At 38.2% G+C, this 11,564-nt stretch overlaps 1 protein-coding gene across 1 annotated transcript in view; it reads left to right on the forward strand.

Annotated features, from left to right (window-relative positions):
- The first annotated feature begins 1,621 nt into the window (after positions 1-1,621).
- LOC133650041 (activity-dependent neuroprotective protein 2a-like) overlaps positions 1,622-11,564 on the forward strand; it is a 47,802-nt gene continuing 37,859 nt past the window's right edge. The window contains exon 1 of the mRNA XM_062046812.1: positions 1,622-1,664. The gene's annotated coding sequence lies outside the window, so the exon portion shown is untranslated. The remainder of the gene's footprint in view (positions 1,665-11,564) is intronic.

Here is an 11,564-nt window from a genome sequence, read left to right on the forward strand (position 1 = left end):
ACTGTCATAGCTCAAAAATAATAATAAATTAAAATCAATAATGTTATGAATTATTGACACATTCAAAGCTCCAATTCCTTCACATCAAATATTCCATCTTGAAACATTTTTAAGGAAACTACTGCATATTTTATGTGTTTGCCATATAAGAAACTAAGTGTTCTATGACAAAAAGGTCATAAAGAACATAAGACAATGATAAAAACATACAATATATCTAAAGTTGATCAAGAGATTTGTTGAAAGTTAAAAAAAAGTATGACTTTTAGTTGGATTATTGTTATTTTTTAACTGTCATTGCTCAAAAATAATAATGAATAAAAATCAACGTTGTTATGAATTATTGACCTATTTTAGGCTCCAATTACTTCACATCAAATATTACACTTTGACATTTTTGGGGGGAAACTACTGCATAGTTTGTGTGTTTACCATAAAAAACAACGTTTTTCTTTGACAAAAAGGGCATCAAACACAAAAATAATATGAATTTATCATAGACAACTCGATCGGAAGTTGATCTACAAATGTAAGTGCTGAAAGTAAAAAAAAACAGATTTGTTGAAAGTTTAAAAAAATGACTTTTTATTTATTTTTATTTTTTTAAATATTTTTTATTTTATTTTTATTTTTTTTATTTAAAAAAAAGACTTTTAGTTGGATTATTCTTATTTTTTGACTGTCATAGCTCAAAAATAATAATAAATTAAAATCAATAATGTTATGAATTATTGACACATTCAAAGCTCCAATTCCTCCACATCAAATATTCCATCTTGAAACATTTTTAAGGAAACTACTGCATATTTTATGTGTTTGCCATATAAAAACAAAGTTTTTCTTTGGCAAAAAGGGCATCAAACACAAAAATAATATGAATTTATCATAGACAACTCGATCGGAAGTTGATCTACAAATGTAAGTGCTGAAAGTAAAAAAAACAGATTTGTTGAAAGTTTTAAAAAATGACTTTTTATTTATTTTTATTTTTTTAATTATTTTTTATTTTATTTTTATTTTTTTTATTTAAAAAAAAAAAAAAGACTTTTAGTTGGATTATTATTATTTTTTGACTGTCATAGCTCAAAAATAATAATACATTAAAATCAATGATGTTATGAATTATTGACACATTCAGAGCTCCAATTCCTCCACATCAAATATTCCATCTTGAAACATTTTTAAGGAAACTACTGCATATTTTATGTGTTTGCCATATAAGAAACTAAGTGTTCTATGACAAAAAGGGCATAAAAAACATAAGACAATGATAAAAACATACAATATATCTAAAGTTGATCAAGAGATTTGTTGAAATTAAAAAAAAGTATGACTTTTAGTTGGATTATTATTATTTTTTAACTGTTATTGCTCAAAAATAATAATGAACTAAAATCAACGTTGTTATGAATTATTGACCTATTTTAGGCTCCATTTACTTCACATCAAATATTACACTTTGACATTTTTGGGGGGGAAATATTGCATAAAAAGGTTATGTCAACAGCTAGATGTGAAGTTGATGGCAAGATTGAAGCATTGAGTGTAAAAATAATGATTTTGTTAACGACTGTAAGGGAGGTGAGTTGTGTTTGTCAACCTTTGTCTTGTGTTTGTGCAGGGAGACTTGCATGCTGCACGGAGGAAGGCAAACATGGCAGCAGGTGAGGACAACTTCTTTACATAACGTCTGTCCTTTGCCCAACACACCTTGTTCCTTGGCGCGCACACACACACACACACACACACACACACACACCAGGGAGTGTCCTCTCTGCACTGCAAAAAGTCAGTGTTCAAAAACAAGGAGAAAAAAACACAAAAATGAGGGGTATTTTATTTGAACTAAGCACAATTATCTGCCAATAGAACAAGAACATTTGGCTTGTCAAGACTTTCCAAAACAAGTCAAATTAAAGCTGCAAGCAGCGTTGGTCGGGTCCGCATTTTGGCAGGTGCTAGTCCTCGGTGTCCCAATACTTTTGTCCAGTGGTAGTCCTGAGTGAGACCTACATAGAGGTTTTTGTTTCCTGTCTCTACGACCTTCCTAGTGGGAGTTACAGGCAGTTTTCTACCTAAGTGGCGCTAAAGCGCAATTTAGATTTTTGGGGTCAGGTTTTTTTTCTAAAGTGTTTGGGGCACGTTTTTCTATGTGTGTGTCAAAGTAGGTGAGTTTTGAAGCATGTTAAGGGGGGCAAAGTAGTGCGCAAAGCTGCGGAATTGTGTGTAGAATTTTGAGGACAAAAAAGAAGTAATTCCATGTCACGTTGTCATTATAGGCAGCGGAGCAGCATCAGCTTAGCGGGTCTTTGAAGGCTCATAAAATCAAAACCGTAGCACGAATCGCAACGCCGTCTTCAACTTTTAATCAGAAGGGTTCAATCTCTCTCCTGTAGCAGTTTGAAGCCGAAACGACAAACGCGCTCGGAGGAGATAACGTTTGATGTTTGGTGACCGGTTGTAACAAAAATTTTGTTTTGAAGGCGGGGTAGCAAACTTCCTGTTGATTTTTGCTGAAGGATGTCAATCTAAGAAATGTAGGTCTAGGTGAGACCTACATAGAGGTGTTTGTTTCATGTCTCTAAGACGTTCCTACCGGAAGTTACAAGCAGTTTTGTCCGAGTTTTCCTCTAAAAAGCAGTTTTGTCTCGGTTTTATGAGGGTTTTTTTTTTAGATCGCAATTTCCAGCAGTCCCGATGTGTGTGAGAATTCTGGTGAGTTTTGAAGTATTTTAAGGGGGTCAAATTACAGCTCAAAGAGGCAAAAATGAGTTTTTTTAGTACAATTTTGTCTTGAAGGGGAAATTGCCAACTTCCTGTTGGTTTTTGCCCGAGGATGTAAAATTATGAAATGTAGGTCTAAGTCAGACCTACGTAGAGGTTTTTGTTTCGTGTCTCTACGATATTCGTACTGGGAGTTAGAGGAAGTTGTGTCTGTGTCTTTTTCCTAGGTGTCGCGGCACAGTGGTTGTTTTCTTTGAAGACGCGTAAAATCACAGCAGCGGAGCAACTTTAGTGCTGCGGGTCTTTGAAGGCGCGTAAAATCAAAACCGTAGCACGTATCAAAACTCTTTAGTCAACTATTAATCAAAAGGGTTCAATCTCTCTCCTGTAGCAGTTTGAAGCCGAAACGACAAACGCGCTCGGAGGAGATAACGTTTGATGTTTGGTGACCGGTTTTAACAAACATTTTGTTTTGAAGGAGGGATAGCAAACTTCCTGTTGATTTTTGCTGAAGGATGTCAATCTATGAATTGTAGGTCTAGGTGAGACCTACATAGAGGTGTTTGTTTCATGTCTCTAAGACGTTCCTACCGGAAGTTACAAGCAGTTTTGTCCGAGTTTTCCTCTAAAGAGCAGTTTTGTCTTGAGCTTTGGGGTTCGTTTTTTTTTTTTAGATAGCAATTTCCAGCAGTCCCGATGTGTGTGAGAATTCTGGTGAGTTTTGAAGTATTTTAAAGGGGTCAAATTACAGCTCAAAGAGGCAAAAATGAGTTTTTTTAGTACAATTTTGTCTTGAAGGGGAAATTGCCAACTTCCTGTTGGTTTTTGCCCGAGGATGTAAAATTATGAAATGTAGGTCTAAGTCAGACCTACATAAAGGTTTTTGTTGCATGTCTCTACGACCTTCCTAGTGGGAGTTACAGGCAGTTTGTTTTTGTTTTTTCCTAGGGGGCGCTAGAGCGCAATTTTGATTTTTGGGGTTTGGTTTTTTTATTAACTTGCAATTTTCACAGGTCCTGATGTGTGCGTCAAATTTGGTGAGTTTTGAAGCATGTTAAGTGGGTCAAATTGCAGCTCGAAGAGGCGGCCGGTCTAATAATAATAATAAGTACATAATAATAATAAACATTACAAATTCAATAGGTTCCTTTGTAACCAGTACAAAGGACTCCCTGCGGGAGTCCTTTGTACTGGTTACAGGGCGGACCCTAATTAGCTAACCTCAATGAACCCAAAAATAGCTTCAAATAAGTATATTCTCACTAATAACAAGTGCACTTTTCTTGGTAGAAAAAAAAGACCTTTTTGCTCAATATGTTTAAAAATATTCATAAATGAAGTAAATGCTAGTGCCATTATCTTGACATCATGATATGCACTCGGCATTACATTTGATTGAAACCAGCAAACTGACACTAAAACTAATTTATTGTTCTTAAAGGCCTACTGAAATGACATTTTTTTATTTAAACGGGGATAGCAGATCTATTCTATGTGTCATACTTGATCATTTCACGATATTGCCATATTTTTGCTGAAAGGATTTAGTATAGATCAGGGGTCACCAACGCGGTGCACGCGGGCACCAGGTAGCCCGTAAGGACCAGATGAGTAGCCCGCCGGCCTGTTCTAAAAATAGCTCAAATAGCAGCACTTACCAGTGAGCTGCCTCTATTTTTTAAATTGTATTTATTTACTAGCAAGCTGGTCTCGCTTTGCCCGACATTTTTAATTGTAAGAGAGACAAAACTCAAATAGAATTTGAAACTCCAAGAAAATATTTTAAAGACTTGGTCTTCACTTGTTTAAATAAATTCATTATTTTTTTTACTTTGCTTCTTATAACTTTCAGAAAGACAATTTTAGAGAAAAAATACAACCTAAAAAATGATTTTAGGATTTTTAAACACATATACCTTTTTACTAGAGATGTCCGATAATATCGGCCTGCCGATATTATCGGCCGATATATGCGTTAAAATGTAATATTGGAAATTATCGGTTAAATCCACATAAAAAACACAAGATACACTTACAATTAGTGCACCAACCCAAAAAACCTCCCTCCCCCATTCACACTCATTCACACAAAAGGGTTGTTTCTTTCTGTTATTAATATTCTGCTTCCTACATTATATATCAATATATATCAATACAGTCTGCAAGGGATACAGTCCGTAAGCACACATGATTGTGCGTGCTGCTGCTCCACTAATAGTACTAACCTTTAACAGTTAATTTTACTCATTTTCATTCATTATTAGTTTCTATGTAACTGTTTTTATATTGTTGTACTTTCTTTTTTATTCAAGAAAATGTTTTTAATTTATTTATCTTATTTTACTAATTTTTTTAAAAAGTACCTTATCTTCACCATACCTGGTTGTCCAAATTAGGCATAATAATGTGTTAATTCCACGACTGCATATATCGGTTGATATCGGTATCGGTTGATATGGGTATCGGTAATTAAAGAGTTGGACAATATCGGAATATCGGATATCGGCAAAAAGCCATTATCGGACATCCCTACTTTTTACCTTTTAAATTCCTTCCTCTTCTTTCCTGACAATTTAAATCAATGTTCAAGTAAATGTGTTTTTTTATTGTAAAGAATAATAAATACATTTTGATTTAATTCTTCATTTTAGCTTCTGTTTTTTCGACGAAGAATATTTGTGAAATATTTCTTCAAACTTATTATGATTAAAATTCAAAAAAAATATTCTGGCAAATCTAGAAAATCTGTAGAATAACATTTGAATCTTATTTCAAAGTCTTTTGAATTTCTTTTAAAATTTTTGTTCTGGAAAATCTAGAAGAAATAATGATTTGTTTTTGTTAGAAATATAGCTTGGTCCAATTTGTTATATATTCTAACAAAGTGTAGATTGGATTTTAACCTATTTAAAACATGTCATCAAAATTGTAAAATTAATCTTAATCAGGAAAAATTACTAATGATGTTCCATAAATTATATTTTTAATTTTTTCAAAAAGATTCGATTTAGCTAGTTTTCCTCTTCTTTTTTTCCGGTAGAATTTTGAATTTTAAAGAGTCGAAATTGAAGATAAACTATGTTTCAAAATTTAATTGTCATTTTTTTTCGTGTTTTCTCCTCTTTTAAACCGTTCAATTAAGAGTAAATATCATTAATTATTAATAATAACATAGAGTTAAAGGTAAATTGAGCAAATTGGCTATTTCTGGCAATTTATTGAAGTGTGTATCAAACTGGTAGCCCTTCGCATTAATCACTACCCAAGAAGTAGCTCTTGCTTTCAAAAAGGTTGGTGACCCCTGCTCTAAAGGATATCACCACATGGACTCGGGAACACTTCAGAAAACCCACTGTCACTAAATACAGTTGGTCGCTACATCTGTAAGTGCAAGTTAAAGCTCTATTATGCAAAGCGAAAGCCATTTATCAACAACACCCGGAAACGCCGCCGGCTTCTCTGGGCCCGAGCTCATCTAAGATGGACTCATGCAAAGTGGAAAAGTGTTCTGTGGTCTGACGAGTCCACATTTCAAATTGTTTTGGGAAATATTCGACATTGTGTCATCCGGACCAAAGAGGAAGCGAACCATCCAGACTGTTATCGGCGCAAAGTGCCCAAGACATGGGTAACTTACACATCTGTGAAGGCGCCATTAATGCTGAAAGGTGCATACAGCTTTTGGAGCAACATATGTTGCCATCCAAGCAAAGTTACCATGGACGCCCCTGCTTATTTCAGCAAGACAATGCCAAGCCACATTCAGCATGTGTTACCAGCCGTCACACCACAGTGCAGCTGCAGAGCGGCCCGTGACAAGGTGGGGCAACATGGCCGACAAGCGGGTGAAGTCCAGGTGGAGGCAACGCGGCTGACATGTAGCAGGTACACGCACACACGCTCGCTCAAAGCTGAGGGCGCGGCCGCGTGGAGGAATGCGCTCCAGGCATGTGAGCACACCCTCTCTCGCCCCCGCCATCTTGCTGGGCCTCCCCGTGCTGACTCACCTGCTCAACCAGAAAGTGTTCAAGTCCCAACCTTGCTTGGCAACACACCCTCACACTGTGAATGTCAACCACTGCTCTGACTCTCCTTCTTGCTTGGCAACACACCCTCACACTGTGAGTGTCAACCACTGCCCTGACTCTCCTTCTTGCTTGGCAACACACCCTCACACTGTGAGTGTCAACCACTGCCCTGACTCTCCTTCTTGCTTGGCAACACACCCTCACACTGTGAGTGTCAACCACTGCCCTGACTCTCCTTCTTGCTTGGCAACACACCCTCACACTGTGAGTGTCAACCACTGCCCTGACCCTCCTTCTTGCTTGGCAACACACCCTCACACTGTGAGTGTCAACCACTGCCCTGACTCTCCTTCTTGCTTGGCAACACACCCTCACACTGTGAGTGTCAACCACTGCCCTGACTCTCCTTCTTGCTTGGCAACACACCCTCACACTGTGAGTGTCAACCACTGCCCTGACTCTCCTTCTTGCTTGGCAACACACCCTCACACTGTGAGTGTCAACCACTGCCCTGACTCTCCTTCTTGCTTGGCAACACACCCTCACACTGTGAGTGTCAACCACTGCCCTGACCCTCCTTCTTGCTTGGCAACACACCCTCACACTGTGAGTGTCAACCACTGCCCTGACTCTCCTTCTTGCTTGGCAACACACCCTCACACTGTGAGTGTCAACCACTGCCCTGACCCTCCTTCTTGCTTGGCAACACACCCTCACACTGTGAGTGTCAACCACTGCCCTGACTCTCCTTCTTGCTTGGCAACACACCCTCACGCTGTGAGTGTCAACCACTGCCCTGACTCTCCTTCTTGCTTGGCAACACACCCTCACACTGTGAGTGTCAACCACTGCCCTGACTCTCCTTCTTGCTTGGCAACACACCCTCACACTGTGAGTGTCAACCACTGCCCTGACCCTCCTTCTTGCTTGGCAACACACCCTCACACTGTGAGTGTCAACCACTGCCCTGACTCTCCTTCTTGCTTGGCAACACACCCTCACACTGTGAGTGTCAACCACGGCCCTGACTCTCCTTCTTGCTTGGCAACACACCCTCACACTGTGAGTGTCAACCACTGCCCTGACTCTCCTTCTTGCTTGGCAACACACCCTCACACTGTGAGTGTCAACCACTGCCCTGACCCTCCTTCTTGCTTGGCAACACACCCTCACACTGTGAGTGTCAACCACGGCCCTGACCCTCCTTCTTGCTTGGCAACACACCCTCACACTGTGAGTGTCAACCACTGCCCTGACCCTCCTTCTTGCTTGGCAACACACCCTCACACTGTGAGTGTCAACCACTGCCCTGACCCTCCTTCTTGCTTGGCAACACACCCTCACACTGTGAGTGTCAACCACTGCCCTGACTCTCCTTCTTGCTTGGCAACACACCCTCACACTGTGAGTGTCAACCACTGCCCTGACCCTCCTTCTTGCTTGGCAACACACCCTCACACTGTGAGTGTCAACCACGGCCCTGACCCTCCTTCTTGCTTGGCAACACACCCTCACACTGTGAGTGTCAACCACTGCCCTGACCCTCCTTCTTGCTTGGCAACACACCCTCACACTGTGAGTGTCAACCACTGCCCTGACCCTCCTTCTTGCTTGGCAACACACCCTCACACTGTGAGTGTCAACCACTGCCCTGACTCTCCTTCTTGCTTGGCAACACACCCTCACACTGTGAGTGTCAACCACTGCCCTGACTCTCCTTCTTGCTTGGCAACACACCCTCACACTGTGAGTGTCAACCACTGCCCTGACCCTCCTTCTTGCTTGGCAACACACCCTCACACTGTGAGTGTCAACCACTGCCCTGACTCTCCTTCTTGCTTGGCAACACACCCTCACACTGTGAGTGTCAACCACTGCCCTGACTCTCCTTCTTGCTTGGCAACACACCCTCACACTGTGAGTGTCAACCACTGCCCTGACTCTCCTTCTTGCTTGGCAACACACCCTCACACTGTGAGTGTCAACCACTGCCCTGACTCTCCTTCTTGCTTGGCAACACACCCTCACACTGTGAGTGTCAACCACGGCCCTGACTCTCCTTCTTGCTTGGCAACACACCCTCACACTGTGAGTGTCAACCACTGCCCTGACTCTCCTTCTTGCTTGGCAACACACCCTCACACTGTGAGTGTCAACCACTGCCCTGACTCTCCTTCTTGCTTGGCAACACACCCTCACACTGTGAGTGTCAACCACTGCCCTGACTCTCCTTCGGAGGCCAGCATGTGTTGGGGCTTCCTGGGATGTGGACTCGTCAGACCACAGAACACTTTTCCATTTTGCATCCGTCCATCTTAGATGAGCTCGGGCCCAGCGAAGCATTTCTGGGTGTTGTTGATAAATGTCTGTGGCTTTGCATAGTAGAGTTTTAACTCGCACTTACAGATGTAACGACCAAGTGTAGTTACTGACAGTGGTTTTCTGAAGTGTTCCTGAGCCCATGTGGTGATATCCTTTACACACTGATGTGGATTTTATTTATTGTATTTTTATTTTGGTTTTTTTGGTCTACAGTTTTTCAAAATCCTAAATTTTCTGAAATTTTCAATTTGAGGTTTTGGTAGGCTGTAAGCCATCAAAACAAGTCTTGACATGTCATTTGTTTTATTTTATTTGTATTTTTTTTTGGTTTATCAATCAATCCATGTTTACTTATATAGCCCTAAATCACGAGTGTCTCAAAGGGCTGCACAAGCCATGACGGTTGCAGTTTTTGAAAACCTAAAATGTTTTGAAATGTTCAATTTGAGGTTTTAATTGACTGCATATCATCAACATGCCATCAAAAGAAGTATTGAAAGTGTATTTTATTATTATTATTTTTAATCAATGTAATTATTTAATTTAACTTTTTTGGGGAGTTCACAGTTTTTTGAAAACACAAAATGTTGGGAAAATTTTCAATTTGCAGTTTTCGTGGGCTGTAAGCCATCAACATGAAATCAGGAGAAGTCTTGAAATGTATTTTGATCATTTTTTTTAGTTGTATCTAATTTGTTGGACAATTGTCTGTTTGGTCCAACATTTTTCCAGTTTATTTGGGTAAGCACTCCATTTATGTCGAAATAGAATGGGTTCAAATTCCACATTTCGCAGCTAATAGTCACTTTCACCTCACTTTCTCAGCTTCTGTCTGCTCCGTCTCACTCTTCCTCCGTGCTCGCTTCTACAAGCAGCGGCTCATCCTCGTCCTCTGTATATTCGGCTTCAAAAAGATAAAAGTTATGAATCCTCTTTTGTCCACAAATAGTCATCTTTGTTGTCTGTTACCAAGTCCGCCATAACTACAACGCAGTCACGTTTGTTTTTGGAAGTAGGAAGTGCGTTGCTATGGAAACGGAAATAAAGGCGCTGGAAAAAAAATGAGTCCCAGCAATTATTAAAATGACCAAAATACAATAAATATTGTACATATTTTTACGAAGGTGTCTGTTACTACATTATATATATATACTTGCAGTGTGTATATTGTACATATTACATATTGTTATGAAGGTGTCTGTTACTACATTATATATATATACTTGCAGTGTGTATATTGTACATATTACATATTGTTATGAAGGTGTCTGTTACTACATGATATATATACTTGCAGTGTGTATATTGTACATATTACATATTGTTATGAAGGTGTCTGTTACTACATTATATATATACTTGTAGTGTGTATATTGTACATATTACATATTGTTATGAAGGTGTCTGTTACTACATGATATATATACTTGCAGTGTGTATATTGTACATATTACATATTGTTATGAAGGTGTCTGTTACTACATTATATATATATACTTGGTGTGTATATTGTACATATTACATATTGTTATGAAGGTGTCTGTTACTACATGATATATATACTTGCAGTGTGTATATTGTGCATATTACATATTGTTATGAAGGTGTCTGTTACTACATGATATATATACTTGCAGTGTGTATATTGTACATATTACATATTGTTATGAAGGTGTCTGTTACTACATTATATATATACTTGTAGTGTGTATATTGTACATATTACATATTGTTATGAAGGTGTCTGTTACTACATGATATATATACTTGCAGTGTGTATATTGTACATATTACATATTGTTATGAAGGTGTCTGTTACTACATTATATATATATACTTGGTGTGTATATTGTACATATTACATATTGTTATGAAGGTGTCTGTTACTACATGATATATATACTTGCAGTGTGTATATTGTACATATTACATATTGTTATGAAGGTGTCTGTTACTACATTATATATATATACTTGCAGTGTGTATATTGTACATATTACATATTGTTATGAAGGTGTCTGTTACTACATGATATATATACTTGCAGTGTGTATATTGTACATATTACATATTGTTATGAAGGTGTCTGTTACTACATTATATATATACTTGTAGTGTGTATATTGTACATATTACATATTGTTATGAAGGTGTCTGTTACTACATGATATATATACTTGCAGTGTGTATATTGTACATATTACATATTGTTATGAAGGTGTCTGTTACTACATGATGTATATACTTGCAGTGTGTATATTGTACATATTACATATTGTTATGAAGGTGTCTGTTACTACATTATATATATATACTTGGTGTGTATATTGTACATATTACATATTGTTATGAAGGTGTCTGTTACTACATGATATATATACTTGCAGTGTGTATATTGTACATATTACATATTGTTATGAAGGTGTCTGTTACTACATTATATATATACTTGCAGTGTGTATATTGTACATATTACATATTGTTATGAAG

This window comes from Entelurus aequoreus, linkage group LG05 (genome assembly GCF_033978785.1).
Source record: "Entelurus aequoreus isolate RoL-2023_Sb linkage group LG05, RoL_Eaeq_v1.1, whole genome shotgun sequence".
Taxonomy (NCBI): domain Eukaryota; kingdom Metazoa; phylum Chordata; class Actinopteri; order Syngnathiformes; family Syngnathidae; genus Entelurus; species Entelurus aequoreus.